The sequence below is a fragment of the Biomphalaria glabrata genome, chromosome 2 (genome assembly GCF_947242115.1).
Source record: "Biomphalaria glabrata chromosome 2, xgBioGlab47.1, whole genome shotgun sequence".
Classification (NCBI taxonomy): domain Eukaryota; kingdom Metazoa; phylum Mollusca; class Gastropoda; family Planorbidae; genus Biomphalaria; species Biomphalaria glabrata.
The window spans coordinates 263787-279904 of NC_074712.1; the positions used below are offsets into that span (position 1 = coordinate 263787).

General features: G+C 35.0%; 1 long non-coding RNA gene across 1 annotated transcript; it reads left to right on the forward strand.

Annotated features, from left to right (window-relative positions):
• The first annotated feature begins 66 nt into the window (after nucleotides 1-66).
• On the forward strand, nucleotides 67-13269 carry LOC129924413 (uncharacterized). The gene is made up of 6 exons (XR_008776336.1): nucleotides 67-397; nucleotides 3857-4052; nucleotides 5440-5592; nucleotides 6146-6321; nucleotides 7073-7201; nucleotides 12086-13269. It is a non-coding gene; the product is annotated as an uncharacterized LOC129924413 (long non-coding RNA).
• Nucleotides 13270-16118: the final 2849 nt, after the last annotated feature.

Genomic DNA, 16118 nt, shown 5'->3' on the forward strand with positions numbered 1-16118 from the left:
GGATTCAAAAGTAGTGAATTAAAAAAATTCTTTTTGTGTGTGTGTGAGGTTTTTATTGTAATGGGAAAAAAATGAGCAGGCCAAATCTACACTTATCTTGTAGTTAGTTAAGCACCACTAGTGATCTGCTGAGTAGTTCTATTCATTTCTTTTATATTCCTGCTATCTCCCCTCCTTTGTTAGCCATCCATTCTTGAAATTCTTTTGTTTTGATCTCTTGCTATGTCTTGCTTTGTCACAAGATTATAAGAAGTTATTTGCGGCAACTGAACTAGATACTTTTATGTTTGTTTTTAGGTACATCTTATGGTGAAGAGTAGTTCAGGCAAGACCAGTATGTGGTCCATAATACTTGCTAATTGTATTGCAAGGGACACAAGAAGAATAGGTGCAACAAGTAAGTTCTACCTCACACTCATACACACTTAATACTAATGTTTTCATGGTTTGCCAAAGGTTAGGCCATAGAGGCAGTTAAAATTGTTCATATATCTTGTTAAATCAATTGCCTGGCTGGCAACTATTTCTTGGATAACTTAAAAAAAAAATCATTATTATTATTTTATTATTATTAAAGATTTTATATAGCGCTACTTTCATGCTTATAGCATGCTCAGAGCGATTTTGGTCCAATCTCATTTGTGGACCAGTGGGAGGAGGGGGTATCTAGGAGTTGGTTTTCCGTGCTGCCTTTAGGCACTCAGTAAACACAACTCTGCCCGAGTCGGGTGTCGAACCTCGAGCCCCCTTCTAGGTAGCCAAGCCAAGCCAAGTTCAAGCGCACTTGGCCTCTCAACCATGCTTCCCACCCATTAAAACATTTGACTATAACAATTTCACAGTTTTATCTCCTTTTATCATCCTTTTTCTACTATAATAGTAAAGATATACTGAGTAACTCTATATTACAAACAGTATACCTATGCTATATATATTAGGGGTGCACCGGATAGTACTTTTTGATATCCGGCCGGAGCTGGATATGACCGGATAGTAAAATTTGATATTTGGCCGGGGCCGGAGCCGAATACCTAAGTGTCTTGTAAATAGCTTGTATTGCTTAACATTTTATGAAACTGTTAAATAACATACCTATATTTGTTGGTATTATTTTTTTCCTTTTATTTACCTTATTCTTTTAAACTCTGTTACTGATTGATTTATTAAAGCTTAACAGTATTTATAAAAAAAAATTAATCTGTGTAGCATGAGCGTCTCTCTGTGTATGTACGAGGCCACCAACTATAAAGGTTGTGTGTTGAAGGGTCAATGTAAAATATGTTAGTAAATATTTAACTAGTTACTAATGTAAATCTCTCATATGGCTTGTATGGTGGTTGGATGTATGTGTTCAAGAATTTCTGACCAACAACTGGTCATCAGACTTGTAATTTTAAGTTCAAAGACTGCTTCTGGTTATGGCTTCAAGGGCTTAATACTGATAGCTGTTAGTTAATAGTTGGAATCTGAAGCATAGTAGGTCATATATTTATTAATCCATTTGCGGCAAACGATATTTTATTAACAGCAGGAACATCTATTATACCTACTCATAGCCAGAGCCTTAAATGTTGCGAAGCATAGATTTAATTGTAGTCTGTATGCCTATTATTGATATCTATGTTTAGATCTACTGTTATATAGATCTAAGAGAATTAGGAAAACCAACTATAGAAGAAAAAAAAATCACCCACACCCTCCTTACCAAAATAAAACACAACATAAATAGACTTTATGTTCGACTGATTGTAACAACCTGGTCAGATAGACGTAGTGAGCCTACACATGTAGTCCTAATGTAGTGTGTATAGATGATTGTGTTGACCTTCACACGTTTTTTTTTACCTTGGGCTAAGGCAATAGTGTTTAGTGTGCAGGCAACAAAAGATAACACATTGGCATGGTCAGTCAAGCATATAGATAAATTATATCTGTACCTTAGTTACAGAGGTCAAGTGTTCCTTTATGTTCCAGCATATTTTTTCTTTGTTTGCTAGATCTAATTGTGGTGCTTTAGATCAATTTATTTTCTGCAATGTTAAATTTTACTGTAAGGTTTTCCTTTGTATAATCAATAGAATTAAACAATGAAATTAGTTTTCTTTCTAAAGGTTTTAATACAAGGGGGAACAATACATACACACACATATACACATATTTGTTTTTTTTTATTGCGCAATGAACATGTGTTCAGCTCCCTAAATGACATTTCTTTCCAAGTAAACAAACTTAGTCTCATCATCTAGTCACCTCTAGACATTGTCAATATTTCTCAACAATCTGCGTTAATCCATTCTGGCTTAAGAATGGTCAATGTCTATCAATACATTGTCATGGATTAAACAAATAAGAAGTTGGGGGTGTTGAGTCTCTTGAGCCCTCCCTTTAAAGATACCCTTGGTCAGTGTCTTTTTGGCTTGTAGTCCAGCCTCCTAATTGAGACTTAAAGTAAACAAACTTATTGTCCCGGAAAATAGTATAAAAGGTGTGGCTTGTGGTCCAGACCCTTGATTGACAACCTATCTCATAATAAACAAACTCATACCAGATTAACCTTATAGAGATTTGGCTTGTAGTCCCGCCCCTAATAAAAATTCATCTCCAAGTTAACAAACTCAGTTCCCTCATAAGAAGTGGCCTCTAGACAGTGTCAACACGTTGACATCTGGCCTAATGTGGTCAGCTGCCTATCTGTGAACTCAATGTTATGGACTAAACAAACAAAAGGAGGTGGGGGTTGCTCATCTCTACCTCTAGAGATATACCCACACATCTAGACAGATTATCAGCGTGTCGTATTTAAGGAATATTACATGTTTACTAGACCAATCAAGGGTCAAGACAAGCTTTTAAAATGTGCCAGACATCGCTGCTACGTATGTAATGCGAATTTATAATGTAAAGTCTTATTTCTATTTAGATTAACACGCCTTGTCTTTGAACTAAAAAATATTTGATGCATAGTCATAGTTTATAGTTTTAAAAACAAATTCTTTTATTTGAAACAAAAACGTTAATGTATTTCAGAACTGACATTATTGAATCATGTCCACTTTATGAGTATTGGTATATTTTATTAACATGGAGATTTAGTTTAAACTTCTTGTTGGACATCGTTTATCAGCGTCAACTATTGTTTGCCTTTCGCCTGTATTGTTTCCATATTTAAGTGTTACCTCCGTTTGGCGTATCTGGAAAAGACAGCACGGAGGCGCATAACAATATTAATAGAAATATAGGTGTAGCTTTTACTATCCGGTTTACTATCCGGTAGTGATATCCGACTGGAGCCGGATAGTACCGGATAGTAAAAAAGTGCTGAATATTCTGCAGAAGCCGGAGCGACTATCCGGTGCACCCCTAATATATATACATTTTGAAGTAGGACTGAGAACTCCTGAAATCTTTTTGTTGTTGTTGACTCTATCTCTCTTCTACTACCTCCATTGATATCTAAGTAGATTGCTTTGCAACCTTCTCCTCGGCCATCTTCTTTTTTAATCCTTCAATCATTTTCTTCCCTTTAATTATTGACATTTTAAACTAAGAACCACCATCACAGTCTAAAGCCCATATCATTAGGTCTGGGTTGTGGCCACTCATGTTGTGGGCTACCTATATTTTTCTAATAATAAGATTTTTAAGTCTTGACTATACTTTAGTCTGACATTGATGTCTGCAGTTGGTCTATCAGGTTTGCAGACATCAATGTTAGTATGTGGGAGGAAATTGGCTAGGATCAGACAGACTGTGCAGTGCTGGTGAGACCAGCAAGCTTTAAACTTAAGTTTTGAAAAGTACCCTTCAGTTAATACAAAGACCATATTATCCTTATAATCTAATGTTTTTATTTCAGTTTCCTCTTCTTATGATTGGGAAATTCCCTTTGAAAGTATCACAGATCTCCAGTGGCTGGGAAGTGGAGCTCAGGGAGCTGTATTTCTTGGCAAACTCTGTAATGAAGAAGTAGCAGTCAAGAAGGTCAGAGATGTTAAAGAGACAGACATTTGGAACTTAAGGAAACTGAATCACCCAAACATTATATCCTTCAAGTAGGTTCTATTCTAGTATTTTTGCATTTTCCATTGTCTTTTTACTCATTGACTGCAGTGTTTTTTTGTTTTGTTTTTGTAAAGATACTTTTTTAGACAATGTTTTTTTCCTAACATGACTAAAACAAAAATTTGTAATATAAGTACTAGCAATAACAATCGACACCAGTACTAAATCTGTTAGACTTCTTTTTTAATTTAAAACAATAAGTTTTAGACATTCCTGCTAAAAAAAAACATTTACTGTTCCCTGGATGTGATCAGTGACAGCTGGGTTTAAAGTCAATTTAAAATTTATCTTTTTAAAAATGTATGCAAAGCAGCAAGTTATAATTTTCATTATATATTAAAAAATCTCTTAGCAGTATATTTATCTCTGTACATCATCCTCACCTGTCCCTTAGTATATCCAGTTTTTTTTTTGCCTTTTGCCTTGAATAGAATCTTTTCAGTGACAGACCCATCCATTCTTTAATGTTGTCTTCCCATCACTTTCTCCTTCTGCCTCTTCCTTTTTTCTGGTACTGTTCCTTGAAGAGAGAGTCTTTGCAAACCCTGAGAACCTTGTAATTGTTCATTAAGTTTTAGTACCCATTTTTTTGACAGTAGTCAGCAGGTCATTGTGAGTGTGATCCAGTTTTGAATCTTCTCATAGAAAATAGTTTGTTTTTTATTGTGTTATAAACCAAGGGAGGTGATGGGGCAGACAGGAAATTAGCAAAATAACTGTAGAGGATAGACACAAGACATCAGTAAACATTGTCAGATGTAAAATGAGAATATTTTACTTTCTGAAGTTTTGAATAATTAAGCAGCAGTAAGGACTCACATAAGATTGAAATCTTGATTAGATTGTATCACATTCTTAGCTGTATGGCTTGATAATTTTATTTGCACAACTACACATGCTCTGTTTTTTTTATCTTAATCCTCTAAATCTGTTTATTTGAATCTATCTCCAAACCTTTATATTATATTATAAAAGATGTAATAGTAATAGCAATAAGTTTCCTATGCTGAAAACTAAGTTTATTTTGTTACAAAAACATATTGTTATATTAATTGTCCTATGCAGGAACGTAAACAGATTATATACTACAGTAGCTATGTTCCTTTGTCAGAGATTATCATTCATACTTGAAAGTACAGAGAGAAACATCCTTCTTGTTTTAGAAATTCTTCAAATTCTTTAATGATGTAGTGGTAAATTGTTTTCTTAGTTTCACCTGAAACTGGGTTTTTCTCTTGGTGCAATTAGCTAGAACTAATATGTGTGTTTCTACCTACTTTTGGAATGCTCTCTCTACCAACCTCTCAGCAATCATTTTGTGATTATGTTTAAAAAGAATTATTTCAAAAATTTTTTTTTTCTTTTTTTTGTCTGCAGTGTTCTTGTGGCATCCAATGATATTGTCAGGAACCAGCTGAGAGTGGAATGAAAAAAAAAGCACTAAAATGTCATTTACTGGCACTGTGGCCTGAATGGCATCAGAAGTCATTTGAAATAAAATGTGCAGTGAAATGAAAAAGTAGACATTTGGTAAGTAGCCTGGTGCGATTTCTCCTGCCTAAAAAAATAATTTACCTGTATTTTATGATATGACTTTATGGTCTTAGCATAATCACAACAAATTTCCATAAGGATCAATAAAGCAGTCTTAGTCTTAGTTTTAGTATTGATATGCAAAATATGATTCCTTAAGTTTACATCATTTCTTGTGTGTTGTTGTTGCTGTAATTTCTTTTTTTAGATAAAGATGTATATATAATTTCAATGACATTGTTATAAAGCCAGTCAGAATAAACATTATAATTGACATTTTAGAACCAAAAATGAGAAATAATATTTTTAAGATGACCCAAAAATGATCTATTTAACCAGCAGACACAGCTGTACATTAGTTTTCATGTCTGAAATCTTTGTCATGTGTGATACTTTTATGCAAACAAGGTTTACTACTATTAATTGACTAAAATATGTGCAATATTTACCACACACTCTATATAAATGAAATTTATAAAATCATCAACACACTCCATAAAAAAAAAAGACCATCACCAAAGAATAGTAAATATCTTTCTCTTTTTTTCAGGAGTGCAAAGCTCAAAAATAGACCATCATTTAGACAAATTCTCATGCACCTTAAGATTGCCTCTGCTAAATTACTTTGGTTCAGTCGGGAGGACTTTTCTGAATCTCAATGAAGTCCTTAACTGAAAGACACAGATTCTGTCATTATCATCAAGATATTCTAAGAAAGGATCTGAGGTATTCTCATTTTCTAATTACAATATATGGATAAAAAAACTGCAAACAACAACACAGCCTATCGATAATGCTCTAACCTCTAGACCATTGGAATGTCCAAAAAACATTCTTTTGGTCCAGAGTCATTCGCCTATATGCAAATTACCACCCCAGTGGTCAATTGTCACTGGTTCGATCCTTGGTCGGCGCAGTCCCTTTTTTCGTCACATTTAATTCACTACTTTCTCTCATTTAAAAACTCGGTCCCATGTGCTGCTGTTTATTTATGTATGTATCATTAAATGTATCCAAATAAGTGTTTCCCAAATTTTTGTAATAACAAATTTTTGCACATAGGAAAAATTTAGCTTAACATTTATCTTGTTTTTAAAGGTAGAATGTTCCTCACGTGTAACACATTTGAAACACATTTTCTATTTTGTATTAGAATTTATGTTTAGCATAAACTTTGTTGTTATAATCAAAATATTGAAAAAAAATGACTTTATGACTTTGGGTCCTTGAAGTGCATACCCGGTATCTTATGTAAATTAGACCCAGCAGTGGTAAGTTCAATGCTAACAAATGGCTTTTGAACCCAAGAACCCAAGTTATGTGAAATAATTTTAGATCTTTTCACCTCTTCATTCATAAGTTTAAATACCCTCTAACCTGACCCTTACTTATTTATGATGTTGATGTTTTATTTTCTGTATGATTATTTTGTATCATGGCAAACATTCAATTTTAATCATGAATTTTTTTTTATCAGGTGAGAACAATTACTGACTATGTACAATAATAGTAGAAAGAGTATAATTCGTCCAATCATAAAAGTTCTAGAAAAGCTAGATCGACTTGGTAAAAAACTGACACATAGGTCGGAGTCTGAAGTCACCATGTAAGTAAATTTTCTTGTTGTGTGAGTGTATCTTTATTTCCACAATCTATAGCTCACACTCCACTATCATACCATAAGGGATCCTTGGCCATGTAGACATAAAGAGAAATGAAAAGATAGACTTACAAAAGGAAATAAGGAGGCGGACTTTTAGGCTAAAAGTCAATGACAAGGTAGACATAATGTCAAAGTAAGGGTCCTCAATTGAGGAACTGATAAGACTTGTAATTTACTACACTGTTAAGTAAATATTAACTAGCAATCATAAAGAAAATCTTTATCCATCCATCCATCCCAGTGGCGCTACAGCCCATGGAGGGCTCTGGCCTGCTTCAACACATCCTTCCATTCAGATCTCTTCTGGGCCTTTTGTCTCCACGCCCTAACCCCAAGCTATTGCAGATCTGCCTCCACATCATCAATCCATTGCATTCGGGGTCTACCTTTTGGTTTTTGTCTGTAAACGATTTTCGCTCCTCTGTTATCTGACATTCTTTCAAGGTGACCTGCCCAACGTAGTCTGTTCTTTTTTATTTCTGTCACTATTGGTGGGTCTTCATACAATTGATATATCTCATGGTTAGTGCATGTCCTCCACCCTGTTTCATCCTGTATGGCACCATAGATTTTCCTAAGAATTTTCCTTTCCCAAGTATTAAGTAAATTTTCAGATGTTTTAGTCAGTGTCCAGGTCTCACTTCCATACATTGCTGCTGGTCTTATTATGGTTTTGTATATTATTTTATTGGTTTTCCTTGAAATCGTTTAGCTCTTAAGTAAATGGTGGGTGCTATAAAATGCCCTGTTGCCTCCTGCTATTCTTTCCTTTATTTCTGTTAGTAGGTCATTTTTTAAATTAATAGTACTTCCTAGATATTTGAAAGTTTGGACATTTTCAAATTTGTGGTCTTTGATTTTGATTTGCTGTCCCTCTGTTTGATTGTCTCTTGTCATTGCGATGTACTTGGTTTTACTGTCATTGACCTCAAGTCCTGCTGGTCAAGATGATTCTTCTAGTTGTATGAAGGCTCTAGCGATGTCAGAGGTTTCTTTACCCAATAAGGCAATGTCATCGGCATAAGCAAGGTATTGTACAGGTTGGCTGTATATTGTCCCTGTTGGTTGTGGACCCGTGTTTTCTCTCCTGAAGTAGTTAGTAATAGTTCCCCTTGTGTTTATGTGTATATTTCTAATAACTCTCTCCAGTGTTAAATTGAAAAGCATGCAGGAAAGTGCATCTCCTTGTCTTAATCCTCGTTTAATCCTAAATTCCTGTGAGTGTTCTCCTTGTATTATGACTTTGCTTTTTGAGTTGTTTAATGTCATATGTATAAGTCTTGTCAGCTTGTTGGGTATTCCAAAATCCTGTAGAGTGTCATATAGGTATTTCCTTCTGATACTGTCATAAGCCATTTTATAGTCTATAGTCTATAAAGAGTTGGTGTATTGGTATGTTGTATTCTTGGCATTTTTCTAGTATACATCTTAGTGTGAAGATGTGATTGGTTGTGGATTTGTTGGGTCTGAAACCACATTGGTAGTCACCTAAGATTTCTTCTGAATATTTTCCAAGCCTTTTAGTTATAAGCCTAGACAGTATGTTATAAGCCACATTTAGTAGAGAGATTCCTCTGTAATTACAGCACTTTAACTTGGATCCTTTTTTGTGTATTGGGGTTATAAGAGCCTTTCCCATTCTGTTGGTATTACTTCTTCTTCCCAAATTCTTGTTATTAGTGTGTGTATTTGGGAATGTAAGTCTTTCCCTCCATATTTAATTAGTTCTGCTGTGATTTGGTCCTCTCTTGGTGCTTTGTGATTCATCATGGTCCTAATTATTTCTGATGTTTCAATGAGTGTTGGAGGGTTCACTAAGGGATCTGGTCCCCCATGTGGCAGTTCATATTCTCCATTGTCTGAATCTTCTGTGGTATTTAGGATCTCCTCAAAGTATTCAGTCCATCTTTCAATTACCCTGTTGTTTTCTGTAATAAGTTGACCATCTTTGTTCTCACATGTGTGATCTAGCTTGAAATCCGTTCTTTTCATCTTTAATTTTCATATACATTCCTCTCATGTCTCCCTCCTTTGCTAGTTCCTCAATTTGAATAATCTTGGACTTTTCCCATTCCCGTTTTTTCTTTCTCACAACTTTTGTGGCCCTTCTTCTTGCTTCATTGTATTGCTGTCTAGTGTTTCTGGTTTCTCTCTGTAGCATTATCTTCCGAGCATTGTTTTTCTCTTCTATATATATTCATCATCATACCACCCCATTCTCTCGTTCTTTTGTTTGTCCAACTACCTCTTCTGCTGTTCTTTTGATAGCATGCTTTATTATTTCCCAATGCTCATTTATGTTTTTTTCGCTGTCCTTTTCTAATGTTGTTAGTTTCGTTTGGAGTGCCATTCTATAAGTTTCTGCAACAAGTGGATCCTTTGTGAGTTTTTGACTATCATATTGCTGTGCTCTCTGTCTTTGGTAATTGTGTATGGTACTTATTAAGCTATCAAAGGCTGGTTCATCTATGGAACAACCAGATAGACCTGTTGACTACCTCACCCTAAGGTCAATGTTAGTCAACAATCACAAAGAGGAGTGGCTCAACCAATGGGCATCAGGAAACACAGGCAGAGCCATGTACAAAGAAATGACTACGCCTAACAAACTGGACAGTATTAACTTCCTCCCCCGCAAAGAACAATCTACAATCTTCCAACTAAGAACAGGACAACACTTCTATTAAATTACCACCTGAACAAAATAAACTCTACACAACTCCCCCTTTGCAGACACTGCGCCCACCCCTTTGAAACCGTAAACCATATCCTCTTTGAATGCCCCTCCCTAATCCACCTTAGGCAGACCCTACTTCCACTACAGCCCAACATAACCAACACCCTGTACGGCAGTGCTGAACAACTGAAGAAAATAGCACACTTTTTTTCCTTTGCACAGTCTGCAAAAGAGCTCACAGCTCAGCAGCAATAAAGCTGGCTAGAAGAAAAAGAAGAAGAAGAATGGTACTTATTCTTTGTCTAAGTTTAGCTTTTACTATTAGGTGGTCTGAGTCAGCATTTACTCCTCTGAAACTTCTTACATCTAGTATATCTGATCTATGTCTCTTATCTAGGAGTATATGATCTATTTGATTCTGGGTGTTGCCATCAGGTGAGATCCAGGTAACTTTATGAATATTCTTATGTTGGAATTTTGTGCTGCTGATAGACATTCCTTTTCCTGATGCAAAATCCACTAATCTTATGCCATTATTTTTGGTCTCTTCATGTAAGCTTTCTTTGCCAATTATTGGTCTGAATGCTGGTTCCTTTCCAATTTTTGCATTGAAATCTCCTAGGATTTATTTTGATGTCATGCTTTGGTGCTTCATCATAAATTCTTTCCAGTCCATCATAGAAGGCTTCTTTTGTATTATCATCTGCATCTTCAGTAGGGGTATGGACATTGATAAATGATATGTTGAAGAATTTTCTTCTCAAACGTAGTGAGCGGAGTCTATCACTTACAGGTTTAAATCCAATGACATTACCTTTTTAACAGCAAAACCTGTACCTAAGTTGTTAGTGCTTCCACCACTATAAAATATAGTATACTCCCTGGTTCTGAGAATGTTTGAGTCTTTCCACCTGATTTCCTGTAGGGCTACAAGGGGTATCCTATATTTCTTTAACACTTCAGTAAGTTGGGCTAGCGCACCTGCTCTATAAAGGCTTTGCACGTTCCATGTTGCAAAACAAAAATCATGTCCTTTTCCAGGCCTAGGTTGTTTTCAGTTGAGATCTGTCCGGGTTTTCTTGTGTGTATTAGCTTTCGTAACAGTATTTTTTTATATGACAGAGTTGTTAGCCCTGCCCCCTTTCAGCTCTCTGGATAGCTGCCTTTATTTTTGGGTAAGGTGCCCTAGCCTTTGTGGATCCCTCCACTTCCTACAAGGCTGCAGGTTTGATTTTGGTCCACCATGGGTATTTATATTTCCCCTGTACCCACCATATCTGGACGGCATTCCCCTATCTGCCACCTGGGGAGGCGCTCGATGGGAGATAAAAAAAACTCCACACGAGAAGGAAAATCTTCACCAAATGATATTAGGATGCACAGGCTGAGTTATGTACAGATAAATGGCCTGCCATTAGACCTATAAATGTTTGACTTATTAAATATGTATGTGACAAAATATAACAATGGTATTCCTTTACCTATCCCTTAGTCTGTTGGATCATTGGGGCACCAAGCAAGACTTTTCGACAGCTTTCTCCATTCCTCCCTGTCTTTTGCCTTCTTTAAAACCTCTTTCAATGGTAGCCCTGCCCATTCTTTTATGTTGTCCTCCCATCGCTTTCTCTGTCTGCCTCTTCTTCTTTTTCCTGGTACTGTTCCTTGAAGGAAGGTCTTTGAAGATCTTGTTATATGGCCATAGATTTTAAGCTTGCGTTTTTTTTATAATAGTTAGCAGGTCATCATGGGGTTTGATCGCTGCAGTAACCCTGTCTCAAATCTCGTGGTTTGTGATGTGGTCTTTGAATGTGATAACTAGGATCCTTCTGTTGCATCTCAGTTTCATTGCTAGGATCCTCCTCTCTAGCTCTGCAGTCAGCGTCCAAGATTCGCAAGCATATAAAAATGTGGCCATGACCAGGGAGCACATCAGTCTGATTTTGGTGCCGAGGGCTAAGCCCTTGGTTTTCCATATTATTTTAAGTTTTGAAAGGGCTGCTGTGGACTGTGCTATTAGGACCAATAGTTTGGTATTCAGAAAAAGGAAAAGAAATGAATTTTAGAATGTTATACATCTAGTCTTTTTTTTTAACAGATAGAGATGAGACAACAAAAATAAAGACACTTTTTTTTTTCTCTTTTGACTTTAGGCCTGACTCTATAAAAAAAACACAGAAGGGAGCATGACAACCAGGTCATAGCTGGTACCACCCCCTCCTACGAAAATGCGTGCCAGGAAGTCTCGTCATCGTCGCAATAACAGCAGAGGGTCTATGAAAGACATTACCTCTCGGCTCAAATCTCAATCTACATATGAAGCTTCACTGGACACCCAAACATCAGACAAACTAAACCCTGCAGAGCTTCATCCTACTGACCTATGCTAAGACATTAAACTTTTTGGGACCTGCCACTGCAATCAGGGAGTATCAAAGTGAAGATGAAGCTGATGGGCAAGAGACTAGGTTAACAACATTAAAAAATGTCAAGTTCGTTGTAGCAAAAACTCATCCACTTCTGCCGCTAGGCACTCGCCAATCTCAAAACTTTCTCCTGTAAGTAAAAGCAGAACTCATCCTATCACGACAATAACTTTAATGATGTTAGCTTTGGCTGTAATGGTGGCTGCATTGATGCTACTTGTAGCAACAAATGCTCATCCCAGGTCAGTGCTGATGTGGAGAGCATATGTGACCTATCCCCTCTGCCCAGCCCAAAACAGAACATGAGTGAAAAATCCTCTCCGGATATTGACCTCTCATCCCGACCTGAAACCTTTATTTCAATGCTGACATAACAAACAGATGGTTTGGTTATTGTTGTATTTGAAAAACACAAATGTCTACCAAAATTGAGGCCCACTTTCTTCAATTTTTTACAAAGGTAACCAGCTAATCATTAATATGTTAAAAGGATGAATTTTGTGATAGGCTTCTTAAAAAGTTGGTTCCAATAAAAATTAAACTGAGTTAATTCATAAGTATCAATTTTAACCAGGTGTAATAGTTTGTATTTCAAATGTCTAATAAGTCCACTTGGGCATTGTTTGTTTATTGGGAGCACTGTTTGATTAGCCAGTGCCCTAGGAATTTAGTCTCTTTCCTAAAAATGAGCATTTTAAAAAATTTCCTTAAAACTTAAAGATGATACATTTTCAAAAGCTAATTGCATTCAAGGCTTGGGTGGCAGATTATCTTAGCCAATACGCAAGGAACTACTGCATATTGGTAATAAGCTAATGCACAGGAAAATAGTATTTATTGACTATTGCTAACAACCAATATAAAAAGGATTTTCAGCCAGTGCATGTTTTCAAGAGGGTAAAATTCCTCTTTTGTATGCAGTTTTCTTTGCTTCTTTTCTCCTCATTTTTATCTCTGCTAATGACACTTTTATTTGTTTGATTTTATCAAATCTTTGAAATATAAAAAATAATTTGAAACTAACATATCACATTTTTTAAAACTGTTTTGTTATGTATCTTAGAACATGGTAACCACTATTGGCAATCCGAGATAATAATAAAAATAGATGCATATTTTTTTCATGTCTTTTTTTTTGCATTCTTAAAAAGAATGTATGCATCCAAAACAGTGTTACCCAACCTAGAGCCTGCAGGCCATATCTGACCCATGATGCAGTGCAGTTTTGCTTTTGAAGCTTCTGCTCATGGTGCAGAGACTAATTTCATTGGACTTGCCTTTTTTTTTGTGTGGCCCATGACATGTATAAGAAATTCAGCCTTAAGGCTGGAAAAGGTTGGGCAGCACTGACCTAAATCATCCCTTTTGAGTTTTGTCCACATCAATACATGATTTTATTTCCTGTCCAATTTTTCATAGACCTAAAAAACTTGTTGGATTTTTTAAATGTTGATAGAACAGAAAGAAAAAAAATATTTCTTTTTCAGGGTGGGGTGCTCTGTAACCTTAAGTTTTTGGACTAGTATTTAAAAATAGTATTCAGTCCTACAAAAAGATTAGTTTATTGAGACTTAAAATTGTTTTGTTGTTTTATAAGGTCAATTTAAAAATGTCATCACCTCCAACTTGAATTATTCTCAATATGAAAAACAAAGTGTGAATTATTTTGTCATAGAAACATTTATTACAACATAAACTGAAAAAAAAAAGTTAAATATTATATAAATATTGTATATTACAATAGCTCATGATTTTTACTAACGAGTTTCACTTCAGTTTCTCTGTGGCTAATTACTCTTATTTCATACATTTATAAGTGTATATTTGTTTGTATAGATCTTTATTTATTTTAACACATATATATCTTCTTTTCTCTAGAACTGTTCTTAAAGTTTACCAGTGACATTTGTATTAGATGTCCAGATGATACTTGTTTTTATTTGACCACATAAATTTGTCATTATTCCATTCATTAGACAAACTGCAAAAGTTTTGCTGGATAAAACTTGCTTCATCAAAACATTGGTTTTGCTGGCTGGACTATCACCTTGATTCTACCTTTTATTGAAAAGAGTTCATCTTAGTTTATGCTTTTGTTTAACTTTTGCACTCTCAAATCTACAAAACGTTAATCATAGAAAAGTACTGAAACATTTTTTTTTTCTTAGCCATGTCTACTACCATTGTTAAAATAGATACAATTGTGAGGGAGTTTTAAAAATGTAATTAGCTAGATTACTAGCACAACCATTCGTTGAAATTCATTTTAGTGGAAAGGGGAGGAGGGGGGGACAAAAAGTGTTTTCTATGTTGTTGTTTTGTTGTATGCTTTATTTTAATTGTCATTTATTTTTTCTTGCTATTCATTCTCTAAGTACCAGTATGAAGAAACCAAACAAGCTGCTGAGGGAACATCTGATTAATACTTTTTTATATATATAAATTGTATTTGGTAGCATTTTTTTAGCTTTTTTTTTCTAAAGCAGGGGTTCTCAACCTGTGGGTCGCGACCCCCTTGGGGGTCGATTGACGATTTGCCAGGGGTCGCCAAAGACCATAGAAAAATGGATTGTTTCTGTCTATTCTTCTATTGCTGTGTGTGTTTACTGGGGGGGGGTGTCGGGGCAGAGTGGGGGATTGTAAAAAGGGGTCGCCGAGCATAAAAGGTTGAGAACCACTGTTCTAAAGCCTTTATTGTTGACTTAAGTTAAAATATTCTTTTATCTCAGATTTGTGATTAGTACATTAAAACAAAACAGTTTTGTAATATGATATATTATTATTCATCACTGTTACTAATCCATATTTTTTTTTTTTTACATTTAAACACCTTGTATATTGACAGAAGAACTCTTTTGTGTTCTCCTGATTCCTACAATCATTCTAGTGGCAGCCATTTTATTTCTTGTCATTTGTAGAACTATGATTCAGTTGTTGTTGTGAATTAGTTCTGCCAATGGTTATTATGTATTTATATGGTTTAACAGTTTTTTAAATTATTGTAAAGACAATCTAAGTAATGCCTGTCCTGTCCTGTCAGGACTTTATTTATGATTAGATTTTTAAATGTCTAGGTAATTAAGTAAAATTTTAATTGCAATATGTGTGTGTATTAAAGAATAAATGTTATCTTTTGCTATGATGATTATACATAGTCTCGAAGTTCAGCCCAACAGACATACCATACACACTCAGCTTGTTCATAAAATAATAAACAGTATGTATGATAAGTTAAAATAAAATATGAATTTAATAGAATAATATTTATACAATAATATCGAAAGGAATAATGTGAATGATAATTTTTTTCACAAAAAATATAAAGATAAAAAGTCATAAATTCATTGTAAGTAATAACTTAAAAAAGCATAAATAAAGTAAGCACCAATATGTTGCTTGAAAACACTGACTTCAATATCACAGTTTCATATCGTATGCCAAAGATTCGTCTCTGTAATAAGTTCTGTATAAACTGCCAACAGACATCATTAACTTCTGACCAACAATACAAAGATGATGACGACAATGTCCAGGGTAATACCAAAAACCCACAGCATTGAATCAACAATGAAATAATTAACTGAAACCCTTTCAAAATAACAGACAATTTCTAAAGTTTAAAGAATATCGTTACAATATAAAATACAACTCACCCTAAACAGAGGTCAAATAGTCCTAACAAGAATTAATCCAAGGCAATATGGTAAGACTGACCAGTAGTATAATACCAAGATTCATTCAGGACCTCAAAAAGTACATC